At 39.2% G+C, this 18,223-nt stretch overlaps 1 non-coding gene across 1 annotated transcript; it reads right to left on the reverse strand.

The window, feature by feature from the left end:
• Window positions 1-17,694: 17,694 nt before the first annotated feature.
• Window positions 17,695-17,821, reverse strand: LOC132653368 (small nucleolar RNA SNORA17). The gene has a single exon (XR_009591130.1). It is a non-coding gene; the product is annotated as a small nucleolar RNA SNORA17 (small nucleolar RNA).
• Window positions 17,822-18,223: the final 402 nt, after the last annotated feature.

Consider the following 18,223-nt stretch of genomic DNA (forward strand, 5'->3'; position numbering starts at 1 on the left):
TAATAAAGAAAATAAAAGAAGTGGGGGCTGCTTTTGAGCACGTATGAAGTAGTAGTGGCTAAAAAAGATCATGAGGAAACAAGATTTGAAAAAATAAAGCTATGCACATGGATACCCTCACAGACATCATCAGAAATAAAATTCCTTCATCTTTCATTTATCTTGAGTGGGACAGAGAGACAGCAAAAGATTTTAAGGGAGGACTGAAAATAACCAGAGTCACTCTGGTTTAGCATGGACAATAGAAATGAATGGGGCAGAGGTGAAGTTAGTGACAGCAACTACAAAGCTATTGCAAAGTCCAGGTTACATAAAAATCGTGAGACTGGACACTGAAGATACAGTAATATGGGTTTTGAAAGATGTAAGGAGACTGAAGTGTCCCAGATCGCCTGTTGATTGGTTAGATAGAGAAAAAGGGCAAATGATGACAAGGGTGGTTAATGATTACCATACCACTGTAGAGTAGTGCGATGAAGAGATGGATGAGGATGTTTCAGAAATCTTCACTCTGAAGTGACATGAAGCATCCAAGCAAAAGCAATGAATAACACAGCAGGTTTCTGAACCTCCAGAAATGCCTGGGTCTTGATCCTTGATCCTTGCAAATAGAGTTTTGTTGATATTTTACAGTAATTTCTGTAAAAAATTGAGACAGTAATTACTCAGGTAATTACTCATGATGTCCATTGAATTAGATTTCTTCCAGACACTGAAGTTTGGATTCTTCTTATAGAAATGTGGGGCAACAACTCACACGAGTCTTTATTTTGAGTCTAAGTCTAGTCTTGTTCTGAGAACATTCTAAAGTAACTTACAGAAAGACCTAGAACAAGCTGTTTTTTTTTAAGAGGACCAGTATGTAGGTCTACAAACTAACAAAATAGGATACTTGCATTTATTCCAACTTCCTGTCCCGACACTCAAGAATCCGAAAGCACCTGTATCCTCTAGTAGGGAGTCTGAAGTCTGACTCTTCTTATAGATGATTGGAATGGAACAAGTGCATAGGTGTGAAATAGCACAAGTTTCCAGCGGGATCCTCCTCTTTACTGAAAGAAACCCAAGAACTATTTGAACATGAGGCTGAATTCTCCCCTACCAACCATCACTGTCATAACTGACCACTCCAGCAGTGCTGCCAGTGAGGAGCAGACAGGCTGAATGACAGGAAGCACAGATCTCCTGCTCATACAAATCTAGATAGGCAAGGGACGGAAAATAGGTATGCAGGGCCTGTCCAACACAGACAGCTCCTGCCAGAACAACATTTCAATCACTGCTGTTAAGCCAACCATGTGTCACTCAGTAAGGGCTTCTTGGGTGGCATCTCAGGGGACTACTATGTCTCTGTGCTACTAGAGAAATGGGGATTACTGGGCCCATCAGTGACATCTGCTACACCTCCTTCTCTTGCCAGATAATTAGGATGCATTCTATTTGGGTGACTTTATTCTGCCTAAAGAAATGACAGCTCATACTTGGCTGGCAAAGAAGAGTACACCATGGTTCATAAGTCACTGCCCACACCAACAGGAGCTGTCCAGTGTATTGAAAAAAGTTAGGTTATGTTTATTGTTTCTTTGGGTAGAAAAGAGAATAACAAGACTATACTGAAAATATAAGCACACAGCAGTTCGTTTTGGTTGAAACATGACTGCTTATATAGAGACAAACCTGTAAAGGAAGAAGGCACAAAGTTTTGTTTTCATTTGTGACAGGCATATAAATTTGCAAAATATCTATGTTAATATGACCAATTGTAGGTAAACATTTTCAGGCTTGCAATTTGGATGTAACCATACTTAACATGACCATGCATATCAATGCACATACAACACATCAAGGTTCACAAGAATACATGTAATATAGGCAGTTTTACAATTTCATAGTAACAGGTAGGTGTTGACATCAGTACATATGGATTGCGCCAAGATGGACCCTTTTTGCATTCACACAGATAACACACAGGCTCTTCTTAAGAAACATTTGTAACAAAGAAAATAAAGAAGAACATGTACACATTGGAGTTTCTAACTGTCATTGCTTAAATCATTGTTAAGTCGTAAAACAGAAAAAAGAAAAAAAATCAATCCCTAATAGGAGAGGTTCAAAAAGCTGTGAAATCAATTGTATTTTATTTTCAACTATCATTCAGAGAAGTTTATGCTTTTTCAGGAAAGTCTTGCCTTGCCTTACGGGCAGGGGTGGTGGTCACAAATACCTAGCTGGAAATGGTAATGAGAACGGCACTGCAAAGTTCAAGGCACAAGTCAGTGCTCAGGTCAGAAATGACACTTTCATCTTCTCTGGCAGCAGAAGAGGGTGGGAGGGTTCAAGTGGCCTGATTCAAATAATGGCCACGAGGGCTGTCCAATGTGACATTTGCCACCTCATTGATTGCTAAGTTTGACTTGGCAATTCACATTAAAACCTAAATGTACATGAAAGCCGGGGGGAGGCTTAGAAAGGTCCTCTTTTATTTTTGTCTAGAACAATGAGACAAAGAATCTGAAAGGAGAGGTGTGACTTTCCTGACATGACCCTAAAGGAGTGTACTGACTCGGACTGATTCCAGATGGGTGCTTTCAGGTTTGCCTTCCTCCTTTGCCCATTAGTTACATACCTTTAGACCTCTTTCCACAGCTCAGCAATGAGTTCCCAAAGACCCTTATAAACATACAGCTAGTGAACACAGTCCACCCTGGTGATGCTTAAGTTTAGACGGCAGGTGGAGGGTCACCACCATAGCCAGATTCATGTGGTGTGCGTTAAAAAATGGTTTCTTTATAAACCTCCTTAATTACCAGGAGATCTCTTTTATTCCCAATGCATGGTAAATATACGGAGTCCTCCATAACCAGGTGGATCCAGATAACATGGCATGAAGATGCTGGGGTAACTAAGCATGAAGTGAAAGGACCAAGGGCTGAGAACAGAGGCGACACTGAGAAAGTAAGCAGCAGCCAATACAAGCTCCAGATTCTTTTTTTTATTTTTTTTTATTTTTTTTTCAGATTCTTAATTTAAAAAGAGAGTCTAAGGTATAAAGTTAAACATGAGTTACTGAGAAGGGTTAACTTAAATTAGTCAATGTATTTGCAAATGTCCTGTGAAACTGTTGCACACACACACACACACACACACACACACACATACATTCATACATATATATGTTTTCCCAGGATACTCTGTGTGAGGTTGGGCTCTTGCTGATCATCAAACAAAATATGAGAGTCATTTTGCAGCTGTCTAATAAGCTGGCCTAAGATGCTTGCCTAAGAACCAGGGGTCCTGAAGAGCACCCTGATGTAATTTCTAGAATCTTCCTTGCTGTTTCTGGGATTTGACTCTAAGGGATGTCACTCAGTAGCATCTAAATGACTGAGTAGCTTTAGCATGAAACAATTTAAAAAATGGTACAAAGGAGATTTTCTTCTTACAGAGTTACTAAATACAGAAACGTCTTCCAAGTTTTGAGAGACCTTCAGAGAGGAACCTGCTTGGTTTTGATGGACAGTATACTTCTAAAATGTTGACACTAGTTTTTCTTCACCCAATGCTTTGTAATTTTGAGTTACAACCTTATCTGATTGAAAGCCTTCATTTCACAACTTAGAAAACAAAATCAAGAAGAAATTAAGCTGACAAGATCGATACATGATAATAACAATGTTGTTGTTAATAATGATGATAACGATGACAACGATGATGATGATGATGGCAGCAGTGGTAATTTTGGGTTTTTTTTTGGCCTTAAACCTAGAGCTTTGTGCATACTAAGCATGAGCCCTAGAGATGAGCTTTACACTCATCTCCAAACTGCAGATTAATTACAGAACCACAATTCTTGATGGTTTTCTCATAGAATCTCTATTAGACGCAGCTTAACATTGGGTTTTCTTTGCTTTATTAAGCTTTCATTTTGCTTATTTATATGTATATTTTAAAAACAAAATAATATATATAAAATCACTCAATGTAGTTCCTGCAACAATCAAGCATTCAAAAACGTGAGCTCTGAATACCCAGTTTATGGAATGGAGTCTCCCCAAGTAAGTCAGAAGCTCGTGGAAAAGATCCAAGTTTTATATTCTTTCAGAATATCACTATTGCATACACAGTCTCTATAGACAGATTCCAGGCCCTAGATACTTGCTTTCTCATTTACTGATTTGAAAATGAGAGGCAGCCCCAATTCTGTGCCCACTGGAGGAAAGGAGAAAGCCTGATATTAAAGCAATAAAACGAACTATTTCCCCTACAGAGTTAGTCTAACACTAATAAAAGCTTCATGTTACAATGTCATCTTCTCCCCCTATTATTTTCATGTTTTTCATGCTGAATGTAAATGTCAGAATGCTTTATCTCTCTTCATGATCATGGAATATATTGCTACTGAAGGAATAGATACTATGGTTTCTAGAAAGGAAAACCTCATTCTTAGTGACCCCTTCTTCCCTCCCTGTGCAGGGTCTTATAGGAACCACAGGGCTGCAGGCACCACGAATGAAGGACTTGTCATACATTCGTGATTCCGTCTCCTGTTTCTACTCTCTAGAGTACAAAGCAATAAACAATGTTGGTTTTATAGTAACAATTGTTCCATCTCTGCACAACTAACTCTCTAATGAAATCGTAATTTTGCCTAGGCATTTTCTTCATGAGTAGATGATTCAACGAAGACTATAGTCTCAGAACCCCAAATACATTCTGATTTATTCAAACCTGTAATTTTTATACCTAGCATGCATCAAAATTATCAGTTTCTTCTAAATTGATACCTTACATCAGGAGAGAGAAGGTTCTCGAGACTCAGAAGGTAAACAAAGGTCACATGTCAGAATAAGTGGAAGGTTATTTAAAAATCCCTCCCCAGATTTATAAAAGGAGTAAACAATTGTGGGGGTAGGGAAGAGACTCTGAGCAGCTGAGGTGAGGACATGAACTCAGTGGCAGGCTCTTTGATCACCTCCCCCTGGGGGGTACAGCCTTGCCAGACCACAGAGGAAGATGATGTTGTCAGTCATGAGGAGACCTGATAGGCTAGGGACAAATAGAAGGGGAGGAAGTCCTTCCCTATCAGGGAACTAAAGGAGGGGCTTGGGGGGGAGAGGTGGGACTGGAGGGAGATGAGGGAGTGGTCTATAGCCAGAATACAAAATGGATATATTGTAATAAATAATAAATAAATGAAAATTTTAAAAAAAGAAAGAAAAGAAGAAATTTCTTCCACCTGCCTATAACTTGTGTTCAGACTCCCAGGATTCCCGTTTTCCTGGGTCATCAGCCATCTTGTGGCAGGCTTTCTGGTGACATAAATGCTTTTGTGTCAACATTTATCCTGTGTGTAACCTATAACTCATACTCTTGTTAGAAACTATAATTAAAAACATGTGGGGTCCAGAGTGCTGGAGAGATGGTTCAGTGGAGAAGGGCACTGCCTGGTCTTCCAGAGGTCCTGAATTCAATTCCCAGAAGCCACATGGTGGCTCACAACCACTTACCCTGAAATCTGATGCCCTCTTCTGGAATGGAGGTGTACACCTAGATAGAGCACTCATAGAAAATTAAAAAAGAAATACAATCCTTAGAGAAACACACATTGGTTCATCGACTTGGATTTTGGTGCAGTGCTTGCTTGGTCTGTTGAGTTCACTCTTTAAGTTGACTAGACATGTGTACGTTTGATCTTCCTGGGAACAGTTTCACACGTCAGAGGGGTTACTGAAGCTCAAATTTCTGTGCACTTGTCCCAGGGATTCTATCTCATTGTGGAGGGAAAGGTCCCAGAAATGTTTATTTCTAACAAGTTTCTGGGTGATGCTGCCCTGGGGTCGCACTTTCTTGAACAGCCATCCATGCCAGTTGGGGCATAACACATTCTATTCTTGATTTGATGTGATGCCTCATTTTACCAGAATAAAACTCTAGTAGATATGAATAGTTTATTGGAACATGAATATAGGAATCACTTCGGTCATGTTCCTGGTAAGAAATAAGGAAGGAAAGAGCCATCACTTCCCTATTCATCTTCTCTGTGAACTATTAGGAGTTTGTCGATACTCTTATGAAATGATAAAGACATTCAGAACAATGCCGGTTTGTCTTATAAACAGGATTCTGAGGTGGTTATCCAAGGACTACAAAGGGATAATCTCATCTTTGCAAAGGACTTAAGAATCAATAAATCATAGTTTTATAGTAATATCAATGAAGAAAGTACAACACAGATCTTTTTAGGGGAGTTGGACCGAGGTATTTTTTGGTGGTGTTGTTTGAAAGAAATCTGCATAAGTGAAATATTCGTATTTGGGTGTTGTAATATCTGAATAAAATACTATTTCTTTATCCATACTGTGAGCAGAAATAGCCTTAGGATGAAGACATTGCCAAAGAGAGCAAAGTAGGAAGATGGATAAGAAATAACTTGCTTCTTCTATGAAATTATTGAGACAATAACAATCCACAACTAGAACTGCAATCTCTTTGGATTGGTTGTCATGATAGAAGATGAACAGTGTCATTGTCTAAGACAATCTCAATTAAGGTGTTATACCTATGGCTCCAAAAGTTCATACTATATTGATTTTACAAAGAGGAAACAGAAATGATACAGACCACTCAATCTGTACTCTAAGTTCTAAATGCATCCTCTATTACCTTGATAAAACTGAAGAGTCATAGAAGCCATATAGTCCCACAGAATAAATATCTTCATGAGCATCAGTGTGGAGCACTTCATTATGGACAGGATGAGGCGCACTGACACATTAGACATTATAAATGTTACCATTATTTTATTATGACACCTTGGTGCCTCCTTCTAATCCTCTTATTCCCTCTTCCTTATTTAAAAATATAATTACATCAGCCTATGGAAATGTATCCAAATCTTTAATTGATTGCTGGCTAATTAGTCTGGAAGGTAATTTTTCTGTAGGAGTTAGTTTTCCTAAATATTAATGAGCAATTAGAATTCTATTCTGAAAACAGAGGACACTGAGTAGAGGGTAGGTAGAAGGAGGTAAGAAATAAAATCATATTCAAGTAAACATGCACCTAATTTCGGGGTTACTATGTGAGCTTCTATTTTTTGAAAGCTGATACACAGTAATTTGGAACAAACGTAAATGAGCCTGCTCCAGGGTGACCCTCATAAACAAATGTCACCTTAGAGGAAAGAAAACAAACAAATGCCACTCTGTGAAGCAGAATGAAGCAAATGTCAGGCTTTGCCATCACTGAGAAGAGGCCAGAGTCTGACTTTAGCATGAGATACCCCACAGCACAAGGTACTGGTAAATGCTTGTGTAGAATTTTATAGTGCAGAGTAGATTTCACTTAAAAATCATAGTTTCATGGTGAAATAAACTTGAAAATTGTTGTGAAGTTAACATAACGCAGTCAGTGATTTATTGGTATGTATAAAGACTGATGCTCAATGTTTAAGGTTTTAGCTCCTGCTTCAGACCTCTGCTAAAATCCCTAACAGGTCTTTGACTTCCTTGGTTAGAGTTACTCCTAGATACTTTTTATTATTTGTGGCTATTGTGAAGGGTATGGTTTCCTAATTTCTTTCTTAGCCCATTTTTCATTTGTATACAGGAAGGCAACTGATTATTTTTTAAATTAATCTTGTATCCAGTCATTTGGCTGAAGGAGTTTATCAGTTGCAGGAATTCTTTGCTGGAACTTTTTGGGTTGCTTATGCATATTATATCATATGTGAATAGAGTCTTTAAATTCTTCTTTTCCAATTTGTATCATTTGATCTCCTTTAGTTGTTGTATTACTTTATCTAGAACTTCAAATACTATGTTTAAGAAATAAGAAAAGAATGGGTAACATTGTCTTCTGATTTTAGTGGGACTGATTTGAGTTTCTCTCCATTTAGTTTCATGTTGGCTATAGGCTTGCTGTATATAGCCTTCACTATTTTTAGGTATGGGCCTTGTATCCTTGATCTCTCCAATACTTTTATCATAAGCAGTGTTGGATTTTGTCAAAGGCTTTTGTTGCATGTAATGGGATGATCAAATCAAAGAAGATACCAGAAAATGGAAAGATCACCCATGCACATGAATCGGTAGCATCAACATTGTAAAAATGGCCATCTTACCAAAGGCAATCTACAGATTCTATGTAATGCCCATTAAAATACCAACACAGTTCTTTGTAGACCTTGAAAGAATAATTCTAAACTTCATAGGAAAAAACAAAACCAAACAACAACAACAACAACAAAAAAGAAGAGCTAAAACAATCCTATACAGTAATAGAACTTCTGGAGGTATCTTCATACCTGCCCTCAAGATACACTAGACAGCAATACTAATAAAAACTTTATGTTACTGACATAGAAATAGGCTGGTTGATCAATGGAATGGAATTGAAGTCCCATAAATAAACTCACACACCTATGCACACCTAATTTTTGACAAAAGTGCCAAAACCATACAACAGGAAAATAAAAAGACAGCAAATGGTGCTGGAATAACTAGATGTCTACATGTATAAAATGCAAATAGATTCATACTTATCATCCTGCACAAAACTAAAGTCCAAGTGTATCAAAGACCTCAACATAAAAACAGATACACTAAATCTGCTAAAAGAGAAAGTGGGTAAGAGTGCCTTGATCTTATAGGTACAGGAAACAACTTCCTGAACAGAACACCAACAGCTCAGGTTCTAAGATCTACAATTAATATAAGGGACCCCTTGAAACTGAAAATCTTCTGTAAAGCAAAGGACAATATCAACAGAACAAAATGGAAGTCTGCAAATTGGTAAAAGTCTTCACCAATCCTGCACCCAGCAAAGGGCTAATATCTAGAACATTTAAAGAACTCAAGAAATTAAACACCAACAAACCAAATAATCCAATTAAAAAATAGGGTACAAAGATAAACAGAGAATCCCAACAGGGGAATCTCAAATTGCCAAGAAGCACTTAAAGAAATGTTCATTGTCCTTAGTCATTCGGGATATGCAAAACAAAACCATTCTGAGATTCCACCTTACACCTGTTACAATGGCAAAAATAAAAAACTCAAGTGACAACACATACTGGTGAGGATGTGGAAGAAGGAGAATGCTCCTCCATTGCTGGTGGGAGTGCAAACATGTACTAATACTTTGGAAAGAAGTCTGGAACTTTCATCAAACTGGAAATAGCCATACCTCAAGACCCAGCTATACCAGTTCTGGCCATACACCTGAAAGATACTCTGCCATACAACAAGGATATTTACTCAATCATATTCACAGCAGCTTTATTCATAATAGCTAGAAACTGAAAACAACCTAGATGTCCCTCAATCAAAGAATGAATAAAGAAATTGTGGTGTGTCTACAAAATTGAATACTACTCAGCCATTAAAAACAAAGAATTCATGAAATTTGCAGGCAAAGAGATGGCACTAGAAATGATCATCCTGAGTGAGGCAACACAGACACAGAAAGACACACATGTTATATACTCACTTATGAATGGATTTCAGTCATATAGTACAGGATAGACATACTATGGCACACAGACCCCATGAAGATATGTGACAAGGAGGAACCTAGGGAGCAAGTGTAAATCTCAATCAGAAAGAGAAATAGAATAGAGAGAAGTAATGGTGAGGAGTGGGAAGAAGGACTATCACAGCCAATCAGCCAAGGCCCAGAGGGGCCAGTGGAGTCTGAAAGCATCAGCCAAGGACAATTCATGGTCTGGACCTAGGCCTTCCACTTAAACTACCCAGTGGGCATCTTGGGTCTCATACGGACCTAACAGTAGAGGGAACGGGAGCTATCTCTGACATGGGTTATGTTACAGCTTTTTGATCACTTCTCCATGATGGGACTACCACTGGGGTGTCTTGATACAGGGGAATCCCCTATTCTGCAGAAAGAGGAGGAAGGAGAATGTGGCAGAGTGGATGGAACTGGGAGGAGAAGAGGAAGGGAACTATGACTGAGATATAAACTGAATTAATTAATAAAAAGAAATCTCTACCAGAAAGCAGCTTTTTGCATTCTCCTCTAATTCCACTAGTGTGCTGTCTCTTTTCAGTACTCAATGCAACATTTTCAAAATGCTGAGAAAGTTGGTTCACTCTCATGCTCAGGGTGTATTCAGGAATTTTTGTTTGTTTGATTGGTTTGGTTTTTCCAGACAGGCTTTCTCTGTGTACCCTTGGCTGTCCTGGGCTTGCTTTGTAGGCCAGCCTGGCTTCTAAATCACAGAGATTCACCTGCCTCTGCCACTGCCTCTGTAAGTGCTGGGATTACAAGCATGTGCACATTCAGGAATATTTACATTCACATATTTCCTAACATTGCAAGAAACCTCTCCTTCAGCTCGAATGCGTTCTTCCTCTTGCTTCCATTTTGTAGAATATACTTAGATGCCTCTTACATGAACTTTATACTTAAATATTTTCTCAAATACTATACCCTATAAATATTTTTTGCCTAGAATTTCATTATTATTATTATCATTGTCATCATCATTTATTATAATTTATTCCATTTGTATCCCAGCTGTGGCTCCTCCCTCATCTTCTCCTGAACCTACCCCTCTCTTTCTTCCCCCCCATGCTCCTCCCCTAGTCCACTGATAGAGGAGTTTCTCTTAGAAAATATATAAAAGAGATTGTAAAAGAACACTGCTTTATTCATAATATCCCGGTGCCTAACATATGACTGATGCCTATGGGACAATTAGTAAATATTTTTTTAATGCCTGAATAAGTTGAGAATCACTGGTGATGTAAATGGTTTCTTTAGTGCAATTTGAATATGTTTTTTTCTTCTTTTAACCAAGAAGTAATATTCCATATATTTTGAGAAATGCTTTTCTGAAGTCAATTCTGCTCCTCCTAAGTGTGAAGGAGGATATGTGCTGTACTGGCATTTCAAGCTCTGAATAGCTGTGTGACCATGGGCAAAGTTATTTCAAGCTCGAGATGCACTTGTGAAGTGATGAGGCTGCACCAGACAATCTCTACAATCCTTCACAGCATCCAAGTTCTGAAGTTCTAATTATACAGAAGTAGCACCCCTTACAGTTTGGTCATGGCAGGAGCTCTTGAAGAGTCCACGAGCTCGGGCTGAGCTCATTTCACTTGAGGGCATGATAGCCCAGGGATGGTAGAACCAGGAAGCTTGCGTAGCACATCTAACGGACAGTGCGCCATTTCACTATGTCATCCCTAACGTCTTTATAGGCGGAAACGGGGACAACTTTTGATAGATATGTGAAGGACTCCATTTGTACCTGTTTGAAATATGTCCCAGGAACATTAATTAATAGATCAATGGCAATACTAAAGGTGAGGGCTAGTGAGAGCCCACAGCTCTTTCCTTTTTCCTGCTCAGTTGCATAGACTTAGGAGTGTCTTGGATGGACAATAAGAGACAAAGATCACCAAATACATAGGTGACATGATGATAGAAATATGTGAGAGGACAGAACTAGACTTCAAGTGACCTAACCAGCCTGGGGAAATGAACTGCATCCAAAAATGGACAGAAACAATGTAAGAAGAATAGAAAGTTCAACACTGGGTATGATAGCTCCCAGCTATAATCCCAGCACTGAAGAATCTAAGGCAGGAGAAATTTGAGTTCAAGGCAAATGTGTAATAAACACCGAGTCTTGTGTGAAAAGAAAACTAGCTAGCTAGCTAGCTAAATAAATAAATAAATAGATAGATAGATAAATAAATAAATAAAAAAGTGTGAAAATAGAAGTTGCTTCCAACATCAAAATTAGATTACATCAAAAACTCTGTGTATACATATGCATTGTCCTGTGTGTATCATCAAATGTATATAATGTATATCTTTATGTTAACATTTTAGTTAAAGGCAAGTTCAAGATAAAACATCCACCCAACATGAAAATTTACTGCAATATAAAATTTAGTTACTAAAAACTTGGCATGTAAAAACAGATAGGCGACACAAGGATTTTAGCCAAATCGCTCATTCTACTTCTAGGCTCATGTTAAATAGCAGTGCGAATTTGGTGACCATCTTTCTTCCATCCTCTATAAATAAGGATTACATGACTGTGTAATTTAACCTCTCTGTGCTCGAATGTTATTTACCATATACATATTTCAGTGTCTTTGTGTATGTCTGTTGTGGGATTAAATCTTCTAAGAGAGGGTCATTGAATGTTTTTAATTAATTAATTTATTATTTATACAGCCTTCTGCCTATATGTGTGCCTGTATACCAGATCTCACTATAGATGGTTGTGAGCTACCATGTGGGTGCTGGGACTTGAACTCAGGGCCTCTGGAAGACCAGCCAGTGTTCTGAACTGCTGAGCCATCTCTCCAGCCCTGCAATGGCTCATTGAATGCTATTTAATCTGTTGAAAAACTCTCACTGTCTCTCACAGCATATCTCCTGGATTCAATGAGTTAAGATGTCCATAAATGAACTTTTGCATTTTACAAATTCTTATTCTTGTATGAAGAGACTATGTATCTGCATTGTTTAGCCCAATGAGTAAGAAAATATATCAGCAAAAAAGCAAAAACTTGCTTATATAACGTGCACGGCTTTTCAGATATGGAACAGAATGTTGGGTTACAGAGTAAATTTACCAGCACATAGTTGTTCAGTCACAACTGGGCATTTTGAGGACACACTTTAAGGTGCCACTGGAGGGACAGCTGATCCTACAAATTCCATTTTTGTCTGAGAAACTGTAAAATCCTTTAAAATGTTATTCATTTCATAAAGTCTTTTCAGAAAGTTAGTTCTTACCTAACAAAACAACAGCCTCTCTTCCACGTATTTTCTGGCCTTTTTTCTTGGCCTTTGTTCTACTAACTCACTGTCTCCCTTAGACGCTCTGTGTAGAAATATCACTCTTTCTTTATAATACTTTTCTTGTCTTCCTTTTGCTTATGACATCTAGTGAAAAAGAAACAAAAAAGACTTAAAAAGAAAAGAATTTTGAAAGTAATCCCTGCCTCCCCCACTTTTCTGTAGAATACTTCTCCTTCCCTATTTTCTTACCACTTTCTGAACAGTATAACAAAGGCATTTGCCAATCAAATGGGCCATCAACTCAAAACAGGAGCGTTTGCATGTGTAGGTGAATGCATCTGCCCGTCAGTCAAGGTTCTTCCCTTTTGTATTATAGTTCTACAGACATTCTTAGTGAAAACAGCAAGATTAGATCTATTACTGCAATATTTCTGCTATGCCATTATCTGCCTATGAACACCAGAACTTCTATGATATTATATTTTTCCTTCTGTACAAGTATGTGTAAGAATAAATGTGAAACCTATTTTCTCCTAGCAGCACAAATGAAAAGCAAAAACTATATACCTTGAAGTATGGAAGGGAAAAATAAACAATTGTATAGAGTAAAGAAAAGGAAAAGGGTAACAGAGAAAATGATTGAAATGCCCATTAGGGCTCGAGGGTGTTGAAAAGAAATAGGATTGCATATCCATTACATTATTTCAGTTGGCGTGCTTGTTTACCAGCGTGCGGCTTCATGTGCTGCCTTGGTGGTATAGTGATGAGCATAGCTGCCTTCCAACATGCGGCTTCTCTGCTGGCAGAAAGAACTGTGCAAGAAACCGTGCTGTGTTGTTTCTCCTATCTCTCTTTGGACATCAAAGAGTTTCATCCAAATATATTTGGATGATTTAACAATAAACAATTGAAAGAGAGAAATGTGAATTAAATTCCCCCTAAAAATATGCTTCATTAGCTTCAGAATGTAAGAGTCTAGAGGATGAACAGCCAAGTATGTTTTTGCTTTGAAGCTCCTGGAACACTGTTTAGAACCGTCCTAAATCCAAGATGCTTCCTCAGACTCTGTGCTGCATCTGTAATTTTAGAATTTTGTCTACTTTTGTCTTTTGATTTTCTTTCTTTTTTACAAAGAGTTTTAGGAATTTCTTTGGAACAGCACTGTGCTTCATGCCAGAGAGAGAGAGAGAGAGAGAGAGAGAGAGAGAGAGAGAAAGCAGTCCTTTCTAGTTCCATAAATTTATTGTTTAGTATATATCAATAATAAAAATCTGACCAATTAGAGTTGTAAACTTTTCATCCATGTCACTTATTTAATATTCACAATGACTACAGAACGAAAGACACTGATGTTCTCATTTTTCCTCCATACTCTTCCTGTTTGTGCATGGTACCCCATCATGTAATCAAGGTCACTAAAACAGAAAGAAGTTTAAAAAACTACACAAAGCGAACATGTTAGCAAATATTCCGACCAGAATCCAGTTCTCACAGCCTATCTACAACATGCTCAAAAACAGCCTCTATTCCTTTCTGTCTATATATTCATGCCACTCTCAGAATGGAGTTGGTCTTTGTCCTGGTTTTTATTGTGTAAGTCTATTTTATGACATAAGTATACTTCAAGGTTTAGTGAATAACTAGAAAATATTTTGGTGAGATCTTTTAAGTTATGGTGCTAATGAAGGGCAGGACAAAGCACTTGAAAATAGATTTAATTCAATAGTTACTTTCAGGATATCTCACGCTTAACCGGGTATCCCCATATTAACCTGTGAGCATGAGGTTCCAGATTTAGAGCCTTTATCTGAACTGGAAAATCAGAGTCTGTGAGTAGAGAGACTTCAGATGTTCAAGAACTCTTGGCTTACAAAACTGGATGTACTGAGATGCTTCATGAGAAAGACTTCCAGGAAGCAACATTAGAAAGAGATTCTTATGAGACGGAAGATGAAAATATAATGAGTGTGGCTTGATGAAGAATAGAAAGCATTTCAAAAATACAATTAGAAAAGCAAGTAATGTTGAAAATATGCTAGCATTGCTATGGAGATTCTTGGGATCTGGAAACATGACAGGCGATATCCCAACATGAGGGAAAAGAGACAGTTCTGAAGTTAGTGTGTACTTAATCTTTTAATTGTCAGTTTGATTTTGGATGGACAGATTATACATTCTGTTGCATCTTAAAATACCATTATGCGTCATTTCTGCAGGCTTAGATTTTTTTTAAACACCGACTTCACTTAATGTTCTTAAATATCTCTACTTCTCTCCAATCCCCCGACCTTAGGTAGGTTAGTAGGGAGAGGGGGCTAGAGATGGCTTTTACTACTTCCTGCTGATTAGTGTCATTGGGTTTTGGGGCATATTCCAGTCTCAGTAGTCAGAATACCAGCAGTGCAGCCAAACAACAAAACAGCAAACCGCAGCAGCAGCAGCAGCAGCAGCAGCAGCAGCAGCAGCCAACAGCAAAGGACAGCCACAGTGGTGTTACCATTCAACAATATCAGCAAGACTCCTAAAACTAAGCAAAAATAGTTTTCTGGAGCATTTTTTCTCTGCAAAATTCAGCAAAGGGATGTGAGTAATTACAAAGCATAGAGATGCAAAGAGCGTGTCTCACTCTCTGTGGGTTTCCACTTATCCGTTCTCAGAGTCCACAGCAGGATGTTTCTAGTTAGTGAGAACCATGCCTCTGCACAAGTTTCCAGCTGACAAACATCAACTGATTTTTCACAAGCAGCTGTTTTCCTCACAGGAGCTGGGGGATCCATTTCCACATCCCACACTTGGGACCAAAGCAAAAAAGCCCAACACATCTGTGTTTCCAAAGAAACCAGAAACTTCCACTTCATATGTCCCTTGATGTTATGCATGTTATCTCAGTAAAACATCTAAGGCAGCATGCTGTCAGAGGTCATGCACCAAAATAAATAAATTCCCCTTTCAGGCTTTGTTTCTGTCAGTTATCTTGTTGCAGTTAGGAAGCAATACCTAACAACATTCTGTACTCCCTTGTTTGTCTCTGCCAATGATGCTTCACAATCAGTCAAGATTTCCAGAAACGTTCAACTGCAAATTCTCTTCCAATCTCAGGTTTTATTGCACCAGTTATTTTAAATTGCTGGACTATTATTGGTTATTTCTTTTCCTTGCATACACTTGTCTCCTATGGACAACACATATCACTTAAAATGATTGTTAATGAATATATATTTGTTATTAGTTGGAGGTCTAACAGCACTTTTACCAGATAAAAATAAATGCATGGAGGAGTACACTGAGCCAAGAGATACCTAATGGAAAAAAAAAATCAAACCTTGTTAAAAATTGGTGCTGAGGGCAACACCAGGAATAGCAATTAAATTTAATTTCATTATTTTATTTACCTATTTTTAAACTTTTAACTTTTTTTTAAATTTTATATCAGGTCTCCCAATCCCACTCATCTCCCCCTCCTCTCAAACCCACCCTTCACTTTGAAACTTCTCCAACAGAGAAAACACATTTTGGAAGTTCCTTGCTTTCAAAGGTTCATTGCAATGACTCTTGGTGTGGTATGAAACTTCTGGCTTCTGCTGCTCTATCACTACTGGTCCTTCACTGGGACTCCTCTCAGATATCCTATTTTTGGCCTTTCTGTGGATCCTATAGTTTGGATCACGCACTGCAACAGTTCATAGATGGGGTAGAAGTTGGGGTTTGCCAATGCGAAGCCCTGGATTTGGGCTCGAGAGGTATCTGAGTTGGTCAGCCTCCTGGCTGTCCTGACCTTATGTTCTCAGGACCAGCTTACCAGCAACCACAGCAAAAAGGGCCAGCTGTACCTTGATTCCCAAGCAAAGTTTAAGACCCACTCTCACTCTCCTGAGTGTTGCAGCTGATGAAAGACATGCCAATTCTTCCACTCTTACGACCCAGAGTCAAGCTCTCCCATCTGTCATAGATGGTGAGGGATGAGAGAGGGGAGGAGGCTTTCTTTAGAGTGCTACAGAAGGTGAGGGTCAGGGACAGCTCTCTTGTTCCCATGATCTGGGGTCAGTTCTCCTGCCTGCCATTGGTAGCAATAGATGTGGAGGATTCTCCCTCTCAGTCATATCACCACACAGCAGACAAGTGGCCAGGCCTGCTCTCCAATGCTCGTACTCTGAAGCATCATCTGCACCTCTGCCACCAGTGTCAGCACTACTGTGCTGTCCAGGAGAGATGAAGGACCCTCTCTCCTGAGTGCTAGAGCTGGTGAGAGGCAGGACCAGCTCTGCAATGTGCGGGGCAGCTCTCCTTAGTTCTGCAGCTGGCTGAGGGTGAGTGTGCTTTCCCGCTCTCCTGCCTCCAGCCGAGTTCTCCCACCATGCCCTGGTGAAGGGTGGAGCCAGTTCTGCACAGCCCACAGACCTCAACATGTAGGGACATGGGGGCTTAGATGACATTAGAAGCTAATCACATCAGACTGTTCCTCACTACCCTTAAGTCTTCAGTTCTGCTACTCCCAATTTGCCCACACTCTGCTTTTTATCTTTCTGTTTTTTGTTTTTTGTTTTTTTTTTTTTTCATTACTTACTTGTTCGCAGTAGAGGTGCCTAGAGTCTCTGGGTGTCTGAGGTCACGTTAGAAGTAGTCTCAGGAAAAGGTCATTTCAGGCGCGGTCTGTCTCCCTCCCCCCATCCTGTATGGTGCCAGACTAGTGGTAGTCTCAGGCTAGCTCCCTGGCCAGGTTCCATGGAGCTCATCTGATGGTAGCACTCAGGCTCGCTCCTTACCCTGCCCACCCAAGTGGCCTCTTGAGGGGGTCGTCTCAGGATTCCAAGCAGGGTTCTCCGAGTCTCCAGTTTGTTCCCCGTCCTGTGTGCCCATCCAGGCCTGCCTAGTGTTGGGCTGGTGGTCATCTCCAGCTCCCTTTTTTCAAGGAATACTAGGCTACCAATCATTCAGTTGTCCATAAGTCAGAACGCCAAGCAGACATAACCTCTCTCCTCTCTGCCCCCGACTGATGCACTGTGACACAGCAGCCACACCTGCACCATGTAGAGACAGGCTTAGTCACCTATTATAAATACCATTTGGGAATCACATTTCTGAAGTGGAAGCAGAAAGCGGTGAAGCTGTAAAGTAGTAGAGGTAATACCTAAAATGATTAAACCTAGTTCTCAGAAAATAAAACACAAGGATTTGCTTATGGTGTATAGTATGACCTACTAAACCCAATGAGACAGGAAAATAGATGCTACTTTGTAAATGAGTAACAAACAAATGATTAAGGCTCAGAAAGGATGCTTACCAAGTTCAATTGTGTCACCTAAGACCAGCTCTTTATCTGAGATGTCAGTCTTCTCCTACAATGCCTTGCCCAAGCCTTAGTGCTTCATGACTCAAGGCAAAATTTTACAGATGAATTCCTCTTTATATCTCATTCAACCTCTTTCTTTAGAAACTTTTA

This window comes from Meriones unguiculatus, chromosome 3, assembly GCF_030254825.1.
Source record: "Meriones unguiculatus strain TT.TT164.6M chromosome 3, Bangor_MerUng_6.1, whole genome shotgun sequence".
Lineage (NCBI taxonomy): Eukaryota > Metazoa > Chordata > Mammalia > Rodentia > Muridae > Meriones > Meriones unguiculatus.